Source organism: Curcuma longa, chromosome 4, assembly GCF_044706935.1.
Source record: "Curcuma longa cultivar G26 ecotype Majalengka, Jawa Barat chromosome 4, ITB_CL_G26_1.1, whole genome shotgun sequence".
NCBI lineage: Eukaryota > Viridiplantae > Streptophyta > Magnoliopsida > Zingiberales > Zingiberaceae > Curcuma > Curcuma longa.
The window spans coordinates 18,824,204-18,830,823 of record NC_133864.1 but is presented as its reverse complement, the minus strand read 5'-3'; the positions used below and the strand labels follow the sequence as shown (position 1 = coordinate 18,830,823).

The following is a 6,620-nucleotide window of genomic DNA, read 5'->3' as shown; positions in this document are numbered from 1 at the left end:
TTCGTCGCAAATATGCGATGAATTTTACGACGAAAATAAGTTCGTCGCAATTCTATCGTAAGTTACTATACATCAAAATTTTGCGACGAATATAGAAATTCGTCGCAAAATTTTGCGACGAAATTAGATTTTTCGTCGCAGAGAATGGCGACGATTTTATTTCAACGAATTTAAATTCGTCACAAAATTCGTCGCAAATGATTTTACGACGAATTTTTTTAGGAAATTCATCGTAAAATTCGTCGCAGATGGTAGGTTTTTTGTAGTGTATTGAAATTGTGTTGAGTTAATATTATGAAAGTTACAAAAATACGATACTTGACCCACATAAAATTCTTCAATAGAGTCACCGAGTTCTTCCATTTGCAATAGAACAAGTTTTGTGTTCATTTCATATGCATCTTCAGCTAATGGAAACTGCTATATATCATTTGCTAAGAATTCATCCTTAAAGGCATCCATTTCAATTTTCACTTCCATTCTATTATTATATTCTTGTTCAGTCCTCGTATCCTCATAAAGATCTTCCAATCTTGTACTCATATGTACTAAGTCATCCTCAAAACTAGGGAGTTTATTCATTCAAATTAAAGATGTAATTAATAGTCTCTCCAGTGTTGATCACAACACTAGAGGAAGTTGAAGGTGTCATATTGTCAGTATTCAAATTTATATTTGAAGTAATAGATTTATTTTGATTTTCTATTTGTGAATCTATAGATTGCATCATAACGGCAAGCACATCATCAAAAATTTGATCTTCCTTTCATTGATATATATAATTAGAAATTAATCATATTGTGAACAAAAATTTTATTAAAATTGTGAATATTTAAAAAACATAATGGCCAAGTGAAGGAAGTCAATATAAAATATGTATCTTTCTAAAATTGTACTATAACCTTTTAGGATTTATCCTTTTAGAAACAATTAACTTTTAGATAAAAACACAATTAGGGTTTTATTTTAGAAGAGTTAAACAAAGACATCTAAACATTGGAAATGTTAATCTTTCTTAAAATTGCTAATGCTAGTCTATAAAAAGGGAAAAAGATAACTAAAACCGGTATAGAAGAAAACATATATGTCTCAATTGATCCGAGTGAAAATTTCCTCAGTAGGATTTTAGATGTCATTGGTGCTTTGAAGTTTTTATGGAAGGCTTGGAATTTTGGAGTAATTTTTCTCTGTCGGGAGTTTTGGAGCTGTTGGAACTGTGATTTACACTAAGCCAAAGAGTGACAATTCAGTTTTAAGGATGTTTTGTCCTATCAAAAGATTTGAGCACTGATCACAAAAAGAACAGAGCTGAGTTTCGCCCGACTGTTATAGTCAAAGCTGGCTGGGTGGAACATTGTGTTTCGCCAGTTAGGACTTCGGTGGTCAGGACGGGACGGTCGTTTGTCTTCGTTGAGTTGTCGTGTCGTGCTATAGACAGTCGGAAACACATTGTATGCCATTTGGAAATGGCATGGTGTTTAGGTTTAGGTTTTCTTGTTCTCCTTGTTGATGTTGATGAAGAAGGTGCACCGTTATGGCGATATCGACCATCGATTTTGGTTCAGACGCACGTCACAAAGAAAAATCGAACGTGATTCGGATTTCTCTTTCAGTTGGGATGCATGCGACAGCCACAAGGGGCGTCGACAAAGGTATCACATAGGTGATTTGGTAATTTCCAACGTCACATACGTGATTTGGATAATTGACAAAGTCACGTATGCAATTCAGTAATTTGTCGTAATTCTAAATATACGTGGCATCATCCGTGAACACAAGTATAATTTTTTTATTTTTATTTCCTTCAAATCAAATATTAAATCTTAAAACTTAAACATTAAAAAAATTAAAATTAAAATTATTTTATACTTATTATTCACGATGATGCTTATCGATAATGCCCAGAATATTAACATCCTTATGATATAATAGTTCTTCCTGTCTGTTATAAGATGGAATTATTTGTGTTTAGATCGTGCATTAATGTCATCGTTCTTATAGTAAATTCTTCCTGTCTGTTTATAAGGTGGAATTATTTGTGCGATCATGTGATCGTACTAGACGAGATGCGCGATCATGTGGAGCAGCCCCGCCACCGCCGCTGCCACCGCCGTCACACTCACAGGCATCCTCCCACCGTCCCTCCTCCAAAACATCGCCCCATAAATCGGCCAGCAATTCGCCGCCACAAACCCACACAGCGCCAACTGCATCGAGAACTCCCCAATGTCCACCTCCCCCGTCACCGCCCTCTTGATCCCCGCCGCGGCCGCGCTCAAATTCACGATTGCCACCGCGCCGAGCGCCGCAAAGAACGGCGAGCGCGCCGCGAAGTCGAAGTCTCCTCTGGCGTACCGCGCGGCCTGCTCCTCCTCGGTGACCTTGGAGGTGAGGTTGAACCCGGGGGCGGATACGGACAGCGAGTTCAGCAGGAACTCGAGTGTGCCAAAGAGGAACGAGGTGGGGCCGCGGAAGAGCCAGATGCGCTGGTCGTTCCACCACCGGCGAAAGGGGACGCCTTCGACGAGGAAGTCAAGGAGGTCGTAGAGGTAGGCAGCCAGGAAGAGGTAGGCGTAGACGAAGAACCACGGGTCAGATACCTGCAGCGACGACGACAAATCAAAGACATACCGTTGAACGTAATCAACCAATCTATTAATTCACCTTGGGAAACAAAGGTACGCGATGGATGAGAGCCAACGGCGGAAGAAGGCCATAGATCATCAACGGAACGCACCAAGCGCCCAAAAAGGCGCAATGCGACGTAGAACAATCCCACTGGGAAGGAAGCCCTCCTGACGCCATAAGACAGAGGAGTGTGCCTCGAGAATCCGACCTCGTACAGCCCCACGATCCAACGCTTCATTTGGCTGGTCACGTCGTTTAAGTTCTTGGGAACGTCTCCGACGAACGCTGCCCTCTCAGGGTCGCAGAGGACTGACCTCCAGCCCTCGCAGTGGAGACGATACCCCGTGTGGAAGTCCTCCACCAGCGATCCGTACCGAAACCCAATCTACGGAAAAGTAATATATATATGTAATTGAATCTACATAAAAGCTTCAAAATCTTGAATTTTACCTTGGAACCCCAGCCGGTGGCGTCTTCATAGTCGCACTTTGCCAGACCGTGAGCCTTCCTCAGAACGCCGTCCGACACCGAAAACCGGCCAGCTTCCGAACGCGAAATTGGCAACGCCGCCTTTGTGTTGCCGTGCAAAGATGCTCGAGCGAAGAAGCAGCCGGTGCCTACGTAGGTCGGGCCGCGAAGCCCATCCAGTCCCCTGGGGTTGAATCGGAACAAACGCGTGTACCTGGAGGCGTAGATGTCGTCCTGGTTGATCCACCGGTAGCGTTGCGGGAACTGCACAAAGGCGAGATCGGCGGTGAGGGCGGGATCGAGGAAGTAGCATAGAGCGCGGAGCGGTGCGCAAGGATCGTTGGAGAAGGTATCGCAATCCAGGGTGAGGACGATCGGCGCATTGCTGATGGCGCTGGACACCCGCGTCTAGTGAAAAAACAAACGTAGAATGACGAACAACAGATCATATTCTATAAGAATGAAGACACAACAACAACAACGGAAATCAAATTCAAGAACAAGAAATTGTGTTACCAGGACATTGAGAGCCCCTGCTTTATAGTGGTGATGGCATGTTGGGCTTTTCTCTCTGCAGACGTAGATGAGATTGGGCAATGAGTTGCCGGCGATATCTACGTCTTTGCCGCTTTCAAGCAACACCTGTTCAAGAACAGCATCTTCAGGAGCTAACAAACAGAGCTTTGTCGAAACTTTTTTTGTTTCAACGAAGTTTGTTAATGTTCATATATAGAGTAAAAGAAAACCTTGATGATGGTGGGGTGGTTATTGCGGGAAAACCCCTTCCACCTGTCGAAAATTTCAAGTTCCTCCTCGTCTGAGACCAAGTCTTTGGAGACGTAATTTCTCTCCGTTGCCCTTCCTATTCTGTCTTTCATGTTCTCGTACATTTTCTGCATTTATTCTCAAATAAATTAACAGCAACTTCCCTCTTCTACGCTCAAAATCTATAGTTTGTCAAGAACACGAAACATGATGAGAAGAACCAGTAGTAACAATCATGGAGAGAGATAGTGAGGCCTCGAAGTTAAGACTTCCAGTTATAATGAAAGCACCTTAATCAACTACCCCTTGTAGTACTTGATGCAAAAATATCAAGGTTTATAGGATATTATCACTTGAAATACACCCTTAATCTCTCAACCCATTAACACTAGAAATACAAAACATGCCAATTTTATATCCTTAACCTCTCAACACTAATCTCAATGACACACACATAAATATCAATTTTATTATATTCATATAAAACATAATTAATACATATAGCACCGTCATCCTAATCTTCTTGGCTACATATTGGTTTCCTTTTAAGATTCTTAGTGTTGCGTTTGTGTATATATATATATATATATATATATATATAAGGATTCAAGATTTTTATTATTTCGCTACATATAAATATATAGGAATTGACAAAAAGAAGTCCCGAGTACAAGTCAGTCACTAGACAAGACATGTCTTCTTGGCCCTGTGCGGGGAAGGCTTATGCCGATACTAATAATTACATTGTTTATACGATATCCCGTTTTCATAATTTGTAACTATCGAAAGTCATAACAAATTAACTACTCCATCATTGTTATATCACGCGAGGACAAAAAACAATTTCCCTATCGGCGTTCATGTCACTCTCTTCTGCAAAAGGTATCCGCCACCTTAGCGGTCCCACACGGTCGGTCCCACGACCATCTGTGAGGAAGTAAATCGAGAAAGTACAGTTGATTACGACGCAGGAGGGTATTATCTGACTTCACCAGGATTTAAACCCTTACTCTCTTCTGCAAGTCTGCTGCGTCATAACCGACGTTCATGTCACTCTCCCTAGCTATATATACTTGCGTTCATCTTTCAATGTTGGACGAGTAATAGTTTGCATGTTTAGCAATCCAATCCACATCGATACACCCAACGAGGCCATGACAACACAACCGGTGATGCGATATCATCGTAACATTCTTGTTATTTTAGTGCATCGGCTAGAGACCACCGAATGGAATTTCTTATCCAATTACGTACCACAATTGGCAGCCGTACAAAACAACAAGTTTATGAACATGGAAGTCAAAAGTCAAACACGTGTCAATCAGTCAACCAGCACAAAAGTTAGTGGCGGGACAGTACGTAATTAGTAAAAATATAAACTTTCCGCGTCAATACACGTCGAGGACTTCGTCAAGGACTTTTGTTTATGTTTTTGTTTATTTCAAAATTTTCTTAAATTCTTTTTTTCCAAAAAGTATATACTAGTTTAATAGAGGATCAGTACACCGTTTGATGTGAGTTATTATTGAATTTTCTTTCAAGACTTCTTTGATATAAAACCTTTTCTTTTAAACTTAATTACGACTTCAAAACTCAGTTTAATTAGTAATTACCACGGTTCTGGGGTGAGAAAAATATAAAATATAGATCGATGAGATTCTATAATATGCTGTCTAATAATTAAATAAGTACTCGGCGGATTTATGCAGCACTATTAAATAACAAAAATATACAAAAATAATAATAAACAGAGCGCACGTACCTTCATCTTTTTGGAGCCGACGTCGTCGCTGACATCGCCGCGCTGTCGTCTTCGAAGTACGCCTCGGGCGATCTTTTGACGACTGCGTTCTCCTTGCAGAAGGGAAGCCAGTAGCGCGCGAACCGCGCCGCCTCCATGAACGCGAAGAGCGTCACCGCGGAGCCGCCGTCGTCGGACAGGTAGACCGACAGCCTGTCAGTTGGGTAGTCGAAGGCCATGGCGGAGAGAGCGGTGCTAACGACGCTCGCAGGCGGCTCACGGCGGGGATCGGCCGTGCAGACGAATACGTCGATGGATGGGAGGCCGTCGCGGCCGACCGCCCGGAGGAGGCTGTTGGGAAATTCTTTCCGACGGACGGGACACCACCGGGAGGGGACGGCGGAGGCCCAGAGGAAGCATATGACGAGGTCGGCTGCGAGGAGGACGACGGAGGCAGAGGAGGGAAAGAGGAGGTGGCGGAGGAGGAGGCCGAAGAGGGCAAAGGAGTAGAGAAGGGCGTGGGAGCGGAAAAGGAGAGTAGCGAAGCGGGAGACGTGGAGAGTGTGGAAGGCGGCAACGCCGTTGCGTGACGTCATCGCCGCCGTTTTCCGTGAGCAAGGGAATGAGCTTGCTCGGTGACTGTCATTTATAGACTTAAATGGGCCTTAAATGAAGTAATATGGGCTAATCAAAATCGGCCCAATAAGCGACACCGGCATGACTGTTTACTAAATGAGCGCGATATTTTATAAATATATTTACAAATTTTAGAATATTTTTAGTTACCCATTTTAAATTAAGTATCTTAAAAAATAAATAAATAATAATGTAAAAGCATAAGCTATATAAATTTCTTCTGATATAAAAACTTCCAACATACAATTTTGCAATTACATAGACTAATATTAATTGTAAATAAATTGGTTTATTATAAAAACTTCCAACATACACGAGGGTATTTGGAACAAAAATGGGTATTTGCAATTACATAGACTGATATTAATTTTGCTTAATTTTA

At 42.0% G+C, this 6,620-nt stretch overlaps 1 pseudogene; it reads right to left on the bottom strand.

The window, feature by feature from the left end:
• Positions 1-1,846: 1,846 nt before the first annotated feature.
• On the bottom strand, positions 1,847-6,207 carry LOC141828280 (cellulose synthase-like protein G3; annotated as a pseudogene).
• Between the last annotated feature and the right edge of the window lie 413 nt (positions 6,208-6,620).